General features: G+C 42.4%; 1 non-coding gene across 1 annotated transcript; it reads left to right on the top strand.

Annotated features, from left to right (window-relative positions):
* The first annotated feature begins 2,334 nt into the window (after positions 1–2,334).
* On the top strand, positions 2,335–2,440 carry LOC120254889. The gene has a single exon (XR_005534792.1). It is a non-coding gene; the product is annotated as a small nucleolar RNA R71 (small nucleolar RNA).
* The last annotated feature ends 9,314 nt before the right edge of the window (positions 2,441–11,754 follow it).

Genomic DNA, 11,754 nt, shown 5'->3' with positions numbered 1-11,754 from the left:
CCCAAAATCTCCCAAGTGGTCTCCCCAAAATCGGCCAAGAAAAAGTCCAGCCAAAAGTTCCTTGTTCTGCCCTAAAAGTTGGTATTTATGCCCCCCCGAGGCATACGGGTCGTATGGGGGTCGTATAGCACTCAAAAAAACCCTAGATTCGCGATCCATACAGCGTGCATAGGCCTCCATATGGCCCTATATACTGGGTAGTATGGAAATCTGGGCAGACACTCCAAATCATTCCGCTACTACAGTGCATACGGCCCAAATAATGGGTAGTATGGAGGTAGTATGAAATTCCTGCTTTCTTCTCTTTTCGTCCAAATGATATCTTCTTGTTCACCATGGCTTCCTTATACCTTACAAAGTAAATAGTAGATGATTAAGCGCAAAACAGGCATTAAACCTCACAAAATACATGCAAAGTGAATACGATATATACTTGAAAACATCTACATTTAGACACTTATCAATGGGCACAAGGGCAGTCACATTCAAGACTTCCGGCTTGTCCATATATAGCAAGATCTCCACCAACATATCCATTATTGAAGAAGCAAAGTGATCTACAAAGTAAACGTGTGCCCGTTTATGTTACCCCGATGAAAGCATGAATTCGGGAGTGTTTCGGGCTGGTACTGTAGCAGGGTTGTAGCAAACACTGTAGCGGATATACTGTTCATAGCCGGCCAAAGAAGAATGAAAACAGAGAATCCACACAGGCGTGCGTTAATTCCACACACCCGTGTGAAAAATAAACAGGGAGGCCCAAAGGAGCGTGTGGATTCCCGATTCCAACCTTTTAAAAGCCGATTTCAACCCCGATTTCAGCATTCTTTTCTCCATCTTTTCCCCAACTTGAGAAAGGGCTTCAGCTAGGGTTTTTAGAGGTATTGGCTAGGGATTTGGAGAGGTTCTATGGCTCTGACATTGCGCTCCATTTGGAAGAAGGTTAGTGGGAGAGCTTTTCGTCGGCACCGATCCGGCGAGGTGTATCCTAGGCCGGACAAAGGGTTCTTTGGACGAGTAGATGACTCTGCACAAGACCATCGCCACGACTATTGAGGGGGTTTTCTATGGATTCTTTTCTTTTACATTTGATTTCATTGATTGTAATTAGCTCCATGGAGAGCTAAACCCCCTAGTGGGTACTTGGGTATTTGTGAACGCTAGGATGTATTCGTTTCATTGAACCTTTTTATTATGCTTTCAATTAATTGATGTTTTATTTGAGTTTCAATCTTTAATGCTTGATTGTATGAATAATCCCTTATAGTGATACTTGGGTTGAGAGTTCTTCTTTGTAACCCTTGTGAGTGAGTGACACACCACCAGAGTGACACACCACGAGAGTGACACACCACGAGTTCTTGAATGAACCCAAGAAATTTTTGTATTGTTCATCATTTTGGTCGTTCTTCAATCTTGAAGGGTAAGGGATTCTTGGCTTGTAAGGTGGGGGTGCCACCTCCTTCTTCTTGTTAGTTCTCTCCTTAACCTCCATGACCTCGGGTGCTTCAACATTGGTCTTCTCACGTGGAAGACTACCCTCAACCGCACGATCACTTCGCAAAGTGATTGCCTTCACATGTTCTCTCGGATTGGTTTCGGTGTTGCTGGGTAAATTGCCTTAAGGTCTTTCTGATAGGGACTTCGCAATTTGTCCCACTTGATTTTCTAGAATGTGTAATAAAGTCGTGTGGTTGAGAAGTGTAGCTTCGACCGACTAAAATCTTATATCCAACGATTAAACAAATCTAGTCAATCAAAGCTTTCTCTAGATCAGTCATCCCGGTCTCCAAGCTTGCAACTTGATTCTCCATGTTCGGGGCTTGTTGTTGTTGTTGGAAACCCGGTGGTGTCATGGACTTTCATTGCCCTTGATTATTCCAAGAAAAGTTGGGATGTCTTCTCCATCATTGGTTGTAGGTGTTGCTATAAGGGTTACCTTGTCCTCTTCCCGAATTGCCCACAAAGTCTACTTGTTCAATTGTGGTTGAAGTAGCGATCAAAATAGGACAATCAGATGGCATATGCGAATCCCTACAACAAGCACAACTTGTGATTGTGGCTACCATTGGTAAAGTCAATGTATCCAATTTCTTGCTTAATGCCTCTACTTGGGCTGCCAAGGATGTAAGCGCATCAATTTCATGGAGTCCGGCCATTTTCTTCCTTTATCTTGCATTCCATTGGCAGCTATTCAACCCCATTTCTTCAATCAATTGCCATGCTTCTTCAGGAGTCTTGTTCCCCATTGCACCTCCTGCGGCGGCATCTAGAATTTATTTGTTGCTTGAGGTCAACCCGTTATAAAATGTATTAATGATCATCCACTTGGGGAACCCATGTTGTGGACACTTCTACAAAAGGTCCTTGAATTGTTCCCAAGTCTCAAACAAATTTTCAAGTTCCATCTGAATAAATGAATATATCTCATTATGAAGCTTTTCGGATTTTCCCGGAGGGAAGTACCTTGTAAGGAAAGCTTCGAACATTTCATTCCATGTGGTGATGGAAGCTAGTGGCAATGAATGGAGCCACTCTTTGGCCTTTGCATTGGAAGATAATGGGAAAGCCCTCAGTCGAATTACATCATCAGAAACCCCATTGATCTTCAACATGTGGCACACTTCAAGGAAGTTCTTAATATGATTGATCGGGTCTTTATTAGCTGACCCATGAAATTGTGCAGACTGTTGAACCATCAGAATAAAGGCCGGCTTCAACTCAAAATTCTGGGCTGCTATTGGTAGCCTCACAATGCTCGATTGTGTTTTATAAGTGGTTGCGTTTTAAGAATGCAAAGTATTTTTTCCTTCCGTTAGACATTACTTTTATCAAGTTTTAGTGCTAATACTTGTGTATTTGTATTACTTTGGTGCATGTAGGTTTGTGTAGCCAAATATGTAGGAAAGAAGCTAATGTAGATTGTTAATGCACTATTTGATGAAATCTTAGAAGGAACAAACGCGAAGACACAAGTTGGATTCAAAGATACATGAATGTCCGCCAACCTCTGTGTATTCAAGCAATCACATGGTTTTTAGGGTCACAAAGGCAGTCACATTTTCATATTCCAACTTGTGTAATGATAGCAAGATCATCACCAATGAGTCTATTTATTAAAGAAGTGATGTGATCTACGGCATAAACGTGTGCCCATTTATGTTACATTGATGGAAAATGTGGAATCGGGAGCGTTTTGGCAGGGTATCGTAGCAGGTTACTATAGAAAATGCTGTAGTAGTTCACTATAGCAGTTACCACTCATAGCCCGCAGAAAATCAGGATTCCCGAGAATCCACAAGCATGTTTGGAATTTCCATAGGGGCGTATCAAAATTCCATAGGGGTGTGTGAAAAATCTACAGGGCCATGTGGATGCCCGATTCCAGCCTATTTAAAGCCGTGATTCAGCCCGATTTCGGAGGCCTTTTTCTCATCGTTTCTCCAACTCTTGAGAGGCTTTCGGGTAGGGTTTAGAGAGATATTGGCAAGGCTTTTGGAGTGGTTCTACGGCTTCGACACTGTGTTTCTCTTGGAAGAGAGTTATTGGGTGAGTTTTTGTAGGCTCCGATCCGGCGACATGTGCCTTAGGCTTGACAAGGGGACCTTTGGAGAAGACGAGGCTACTCCACAAGACCATCGAGAAGAATACCATCGGGGTTTTACAATGGATTGCTTGTTTTTACTTTCAATTCTATCATTGATTATATCTTGCTCCATGGAGAGTTAAACCCATTGTGGGTACTTGGATTTGTGAACCCAAGGATGTATTTGTTTCATTGACCTTTTATTACACTTTCCTTAATTGGTGTCTTTAATTAAGTTCCAATCTTGAATACTTGTTGAATGATTTCTGTTTTAGAGTGACACTAGGGTTGAGTATCTATCATGGTAGCCTTTGTGGATGAGTGACACACCATGAGGGCTAGACAATACTAGATTAGAGAGGGTCGAGAGTGTGAATCGAGAGATAACGGAGCATCCCCTTTTCCTTCCGATGTGATTTATCCTACCACCATTTCCTAGAGTTCTTTGTGGTCATAATAGAGTGAAGTGCGAAAGGATGTACTCCGTTGGGACTTAGTTGCGTGAGCGATAGAGTGAAGCATTGAAGTGACCTTTAGTATCTAGGTCTTAATTGTGACTATGAGCCTTTCACCTAGACCAAAGGGTTAGTTCTACATATAGGAATAAGGTTTATTACTTGGAATCCCTAATGCTTCTTGCGACTTTGCATAGTGTGAGGTGTCAAGACTGATCGACTTCTCAACCGGGGCATAGTAGAGTTAGTCACAGTTGACCTTAGGTTTGGGACCATGTATCTTAGGATGTCCATGACTCATTTAGCATTAGTTAGGAATTATAATAATTAGTTTTGCACTTGAAGAGATAATCCTAGGTGGAACAATATCCGAGTACCCCACTTCCTATCGATTGCCTTTTCCTCTCACTTATTTGTGTCTCTCTTTCTTATTTCTTTTTATTTTGTCTACATTACATCTTATCAACACAATTATTGTTTCATCCTCACTCGGTTAAGTAGAAGTCTTGGTGTTTCTATTCCTTATTCCCTATGGATATGATACCCCACTCACTTGGGATTTATTACTTTGACAAACTCGTGCACTTGCGGGTCACATGCAAGGGGTGTGTCAAGTTTTTGGCACAGTTGCTAGGGAATAGGCGTTTAGAGATTCTTTGCACTTTGCTATCTTAGTCGAATGCTTAAGGATGAACTCCTTCCGATATGAAACCCCCTCGATAGTCGTGTCGATGGTCTCGTGGAAAGTCCTCTACTTGTCGTCTAAGGATTCCCTCGTCCGGTATAGGATACGCCTCGATAGAAGCTCCCCAACCAACCTTCTTCCTCAAGAATGACGATGTTGGAGCCGTAGAACCTCTCCAAAACCTTGGCCAATAACCCTCAAAACCCTAGCGGAAGCCCTCTCTCAAGTTGGGGAAAAGATGGAGAAAATGAATACTAAAATCGGGGTTGATTCGGCTTTAAATAGGGCTGGAATCGAGCGACTACACGGGCGTGGATGCTTCACGCGCCCGTGCGGAATTTCCACACGGGCGTCGATAATTTCCACATGCCCGTGTGGATCCTCTGAACTCCTATTTTCTCGGCCGGCTGTGAACAATGCTGCTACAGTACTTGTTACCATGTTGCTACAGTGCTCTTCTATAGTATCCGGCCTGAATAGCTTCCCGAATCCATACTTTCATCGGAGTAACGCAAACGGGCACACGTTCACATCGTGGATCACTTGCTTCTTCAATGATAGGCATGTTGGTGGAGCTCTTGTTCTATGTGCATAAGTCAGAATGCTCAAGTGTAACTGCCTTTGTGCCCCTCTAAATGGATGTGCCAAACTCAAATACGAGGAGGTTGGCACACACTCTAGCATCTCACATCGACCTATGTCTTCGCGTTTGAACCTTAGCAAGATTTCCTCCAAAATCGGTGCATTGTAATCCACATTGGCTTCTTTCCTTCATACTTGGCCCCACAACCCTACCTGCACGAAAGTAACATAAAAACACACATATTAGTGTAACAACCCAAGAAAAGTAATGCTCAACATTAAGAATGAACGCTTCGCATTCATATCGCACAAGCACTTATCAGTACTCAAGGTCGTTAGGTAGTGTTTTCAACTCCAAATCTGGTGCTTCCTCAGTTGACGGCATCAAACCCATGTTCCAAAGCCCATCACCCTGTTTATACCCTGTTTCTTCTATAGACCCTGCACTCTCTTCGTAACTGTTGCCTGCACACTGAACACGAAGCTCAAAACATTCAGCATCATTTCCTAGAACGTCATGATTCCCAAACTGTTGCCACCCGTTCGCCTCCTGTACGCTTGCTGACACCTGGCCCATATCAGCGTGGTTCTCCAATGTGGGATTCATGCAACCCTCGGCAGTCAAAACAAACTGTTCAATTGGTGATATGCTTCCTTCACTCACTGATGGTGTTCCACTTTTCATAAAGGTCTCAAACACTGTGCGCTAGCTGCCGCCATCATTAGATATGCTCGAATCACCAGATAGCAGTAGAATACCAAAATGGTTATCTGGGAGGTGTGAAAAATGTTGCTGAGTCTGCAGATTAATCTAGCCATCTAATCTGTGTACGTTGTCTTCCAACTTGATGTTCGGGGTTACCATATTGCATTCATGAGATGGACTATACAGAAAGAAATGGAAAGTGAATTAAACTATTAAGAAAGAAATAACGATAAAGAATGAATAAAGAATAAAATGGCTAGAGTAATAATCTAAAAGGTTCCTTGAATTCCTTAAAGTTCCCCGGCAACGCCACAAAAAACTTGATTGCTTCCCCGCAAGTGTATGGGATCGCCAAGTAATACCTCGCGTGAAGACACGAGGATCGTATTCCACGGGGCTAAGGATCTCCTATTACTCCTTCTCGAGCTATTATATAGCCTAAGATCTCAAGTGATGGATTTTTACTCTACTAAATGTAATTAAAGCTAAAACGAGATTATGACCAAATTAGAGAGAACAAGCAATAAGCAAGCAAGAAAATCAATGAGATGCAAAGGCCTATGGATGAGGATCCCTTTGAGGGGTTATCATGCAACATGGATGATGATCTAAAGATGCAAGGGTAAAATGGACCATGAGATTCCAAGATTAGAACAACCCCAATTTCTAGGCGATTGAACCCTAATCCCATACGAACATAGATAGGAATTTCTTCCAAATCTACATTCCTACGATTGCATTGAGTATGAGGAAATCTCACTTAGGATTAAACCTACTCTTCTTCCGATTAAACCTACATGGAGGGCTACCAAACACCCGATTTCTCGGCGTGATGATACAAGCATCCCCTTTTAATCCATTCATGACCTAATACATGCGAGCAAGTTACATCTACGTGCATCATTCATAAAAGAGATACGGATTTCTCCTTAGTGTAGTACTTAGCATGAAAACAATGGCTTAAATCTCAAAATTACCCAAGCATGGAATTAACAAGTTATCATCCAACATACATGATAAAACCCCCCAAGGTTCATCAACACCCGGTGGCCTTGGGTGTCTAGTGTGTCAGCATCTCACAACAAGCAATACAAACAAGCAAAACATGAAACAAAAGCATAAATGACACTCCCTAGATGAAATGCTGGAGGCGGAGGTGAAGAATGTGCCGAATGACGCTTTCCCCGCCAAAGGAGTGCCAAATGATTCTTCCTCTAGCCGCGGGTCTCCTTCCTTCAAATCGTGGTAAATCTCCCCTTGAATGATGTTGCCTTCTTGCCTTGAGAGTCTTGGACCTTGGGCTTGAATGATCTTCTAGCTTCTTTGCCCTTCTTCTCCTTCCCAAGGTTGCCCAAAATCTCCCAAGTGGTCTCCCCAAAATCGGCCAAGAAAAAGGTCCAACCAAAAAGTTCCTTGTTCTCGCCCTAAAAAGTTGGTATTTATACCCCCGAGGCATACGGGTTGTATGGGGGTCGTATGGGGGTCGTATAGCACTCAAAAACCCTAGATTCGCGATCCATATGGGGTGCATACGGCCTCCATACGGCCCCCATACTCGGGTAGTATGGAAATCAAGCGGACACTCCAAATCATTCTCGCTCACATAGAGCATACGGCCCCCATACTGGGTAGTATGGGGATAGTATGAAATTCTTGTTCTCTTCTCTTTTTGCCCAAATGATATCTTCTTGTTCACTATGGCTTCCTTATACCTTACAAAGTAAATAGTAGATGATTAAGCGCAAAACGGGCATTAAACCTCACAAAATACATGCAAAGTGAATACGATATATACATGAAAACATCTACATTTAGACACTTATCAAATATCCCCACACTTAAGCGTTGCTTGTCCCCGAGCAATCAACTCATGAAAAACAAAGAGATCGAGAAGTGGCTAAATGCATTACCTCGGCATCAAGTAAATATAAGACTCCAAAAAGCAATGGACAATGATACATAGATGTTGAGTTATAGTCAGTAAGCATAATAAAAATATCCTGTCTCACCCCTTATATGTCTGTGCCGTGTAAGTGAATCTTATATCTCATATGCCCAGATCGGGTCTAGCCTAAGGACTTCAATCAGTACAGCTCTTGATGCTAATTACTCCACTTACAAAGAATGCTATGTCTTAAACTACTAAGTGCTACTTCAATGGCCAAATAAGATCCTTCAAATTCAATACCTTGAAACTAAGTCCACTTTCTACTCAAAACCTTTGTTAGGTACTCAAAAAGATCACTAGGTTTTATTTTCATTTCATCATTCATTTCTTCTTCTTTTTTTTTTCGAGTCCGACTAATGTAGACTGCAAGAAAATCATTGTGAAATCTTTCTGGAGGGTGCACATGCTGGTTAGGCACAAGAGACACGCAACTACTCGATTACAGTCCACATAGACGCATTCATGCTTCAATAGCAGAGGAATACTGACATAGACTAATTTTTTTTTTTTTTACATTCACCCTGGATCACATCTTTAGAGTACTCTACATGACACAAAACTAGGATTAGCTCAACAAGACTTAGAATTTCTTAAGAGTCCATTGAAGGATAGAACTTAGTGTTCTAAGGTCAAGTACTCAAAGTAGTGTGTTACACATACAAGAGAGTTAGAGAGTAGTCACATTGGCTATTCCCAGGGCATCGACAAAAAATTCAGTGCACATGACAATACTAGGGTAAAACAGGATTCAATAAAGCATAGAAACAAGTAACTCACATCAATCATTAGTCCAAGCTAAAAAAATCTTACAAGAATGAACAAAGCCATCATAGGTAACACTAGCATGTAGCAAATGATCCTAATACATGAAATACACCAATCCCCACACTTAGTGTTGTATATTGCCCTCAATGTACACTAATTATGAAAAACATACAAGATGAAGCAATGCAAATAATAAAGGTGGGTGAAAACTAACTCCCCGGTTCAACTTGTGCTCGTCGTGAGGTAGGACGTGAGAAAATGTGTGGTGAGCAAGACATGTCTCGTCCGACCTCCATTAAAACCAGGAAAGCTCACCAAATTCCCTTAATGCCCTGTGAGGCAAAAAGGGGACATCATCATTCCACAAAGATTTAAAAAGAATACAAGCACAAGGGAGAAACTAGAGAATAGTCAACAAAACATAAAGATGAAAATAAACTAAAGTTCGATAACACAAGTCGGTAGGGTAGAACCATGGCAAATCATCAAAATACAAAAATACAAAGCAAAAGTAAACAATAGGTGTTCAAGCTCCAACAAGCTACTACTCATCACAATCTGGTGCTGGTGGTGGTGGCATGGTGGTAGAAGAAGTGGCCACAGTGTGCAAGGATGAACCACAGTAGGAGGTGAGGAAACGGAGAAGATCTGCCTCGAGCCGGTGCTGTCCCTCAATGATCTGGTGAAGTTGGCAATGAATCTCATGCTGCTCCTGATGCACAGCCTGAATCTCTCCCTCAATCCCCCTCAGTCTCATGTCAAAGTCAGGTAAAGATGTAGCGCCGGGGGTAGGAGCAGGTGCGCCCTCAGAGCCCCATCTCGTCCGAGAGGAGCTCCATCTCAGACAGCCCCGTATGGGGGCCGTTTGAGGGGCCGTCTGAGATGGCACAGAGCCACGGGTTGGCTCTGTGTTCATCTCAGACGGCCACCATACGGCCCAGTAAGGCCGTATGCCCTTTAAAACCATTTAAAACTCTAAAAACTTGCCCCAAATGATGTAAACATGGTGTGGCAAGGTCGAAGTCATCTATAAACACGAATGAAATGAATAAAACGACGATCTAGTACATGAATTAACACCTAAACATGAGTTTCCCAAGAAGTTGCACAAATATACCACAATTAAAACGATGAGGGCACTATGCCAAGTGTGTGAGTATGAACTAATTCAAAAGTAAATCAAGTCTAAGAAATACGAGAATGGAAATAATGTAAGACCTATAATACAAAAAAATGAAAGAAAACACCACCGACACTTGGGTTGCCTCCCAGGAAGCGCTTGTTTAACGTCACGAGCCTGACATACCATTTCCTTACCTCACGGGGGCTCAAAGAGTTTGAAACCACACCCGGTTTCCTTTGTAGTGCTATTATTGAAGTAAAATTTTAATCGTTGCCCATTGACCTTAAAAGTACCATTTTCCGGGTGGGTTACCACAACCGCTCCATGTGGGATGACTTGAGTAACCGTGTATGGACACAACCAACGTGATCTTTGCTTCCCAGGAAATAATTTCAGCCTAGAGTTGAACAACAGGACTTGATCGGCCACGTGAAATTGCTTAGGGTGCCTGATGCCCCTGTCGTGGTACTCCTTTACTTTTTATTTATAGAGCTTCAAAATCTCATATACCGTGGAGCGCCACTCATCAAGTTCATTCAGTTGGAGTTTCCTCTTGGAACCTGCAAGAGAAGAGTCGAGATTTAGGAACTTAATAGCCCAATAAGCTTTGAGCTCAAGCTCAACAGGTAGATGACAAGCTTTTCCATAGACTAGTCTATACGGAGTGATGCCAATAGGAGTCTTGTAAGTTGTTCTGTAGGCGTCGTCGAGATGTTCTGCCCAGTCTCTTCGGTTCTGAGATACAATCTTCTCCAAGATTCGCTTTAAGTCTCGGTTGGATACTTCCACTTGCCCGCTAGTTTGTGGGTGGTATGCTGTTGCCATTTTATGGGAGACTCCATAGCGCTTCAACATTTTTGCGAATTGGACATTACAGAAATGAGTGCCTCTGTCACTAATGATTTCTTCAAGAATTTCACGACCATCCTCGCATCAATTGTTTGCAATGCTTGAGCCTCCACCCATTTAGACACATAATCGACTGCCACGAGTATGAACTTGTATCCATGTGCCCATAAAGTCAATCCCCCACACATCAAAAACTTCAGAGGCTTGGTTCTAATTTTGGGGCATCTCGTCCCGGCGAGATATGTTACTGACCCGCTGACATCTATCACAAGCTTGAATGAATTTCTTGGTGTCATGGAACACTGATGGCCAATAGAAACCTGCATCAAGAATTTTCTTTGTTGTTTTATTCACATCATAATGGCCACCAGTGGGTCCTGAGTGGCAATGCCTCAAAATGCATAGACCCTCTGCCCTAGAAACACATCTTCGAGCAACCTGATCGGAACAAACCCTGAATAGGTATGGATCTTCCCAGATGTAGTGCTTGGGATCTGAAAAGAATTTCTTCTTTTGTTGATATGTAAAAAATTTTGGGATTACCCCACCAACCAAGTAATAAGCAAAATTGGCAAACCAGGGTGTTTCCTTCTCTTCTACTACCTGGATATTATACAAGTGTTCTTTAGGGAATGAGTCATCAATGTCCTTTTCTCTTACAGTTTCTGTGCCAGAGCTCTCCAAACAGGATAAATGATCAGTAGCAAGATTCTCTACTCCCCGCTTGTCCTTAATCTCCAGGTCAAATTCTTGAAGCAGCAAGACCCACCTTATCAAACGTGGTTTGGCATCTGATTTTCTAAGCAAGTACATCAAAGCCGAATGATCGGTGTACACCACCACTTTAGAAAGAACCAAATATGACCGAAACTTATCAAAGGCAAATACCACGGCAAGTAGTTCCTTTTTAGTTGTAGTGTAATTCGCTTGCGCTCCCGTTAGAGTCTTACTTGCATAGTAAATGGGGTTGAAATGTTTGTCTCTCCACTGACCAAGCACTGCCCCAACTGCAAAGTCACTTGCATCACACATCAATTCGAATGGGGAGTCCCAAT

This window comes from Dioscorea cayenensis, unplaced genomic scaffold (genome assembly GCF_009730915.1).
Source record: "Dioscorea cayenensis subsp. rotundata cultivar TDr96_F1 unplaced genomic scaffold, TDr96_F1_v2_PseudoChromosome.rev07_lg8_w22 25.fasta BLBR01000693.1, whole genome shotgun sequence".
Classification (NCBI taxonomy): Eukaryota; Viridiplantae; Streptophyta; class Magnoliopsida; order Dioscoreales; family Dioscoreaceae; genus Dioscorea; species Dioscorea cayenensis.
The sequence above is the reverse complement of the archived record's forward strand: the minus strand, read 5'-3'. Positions and strand labels throughout refer to the sequence as shown.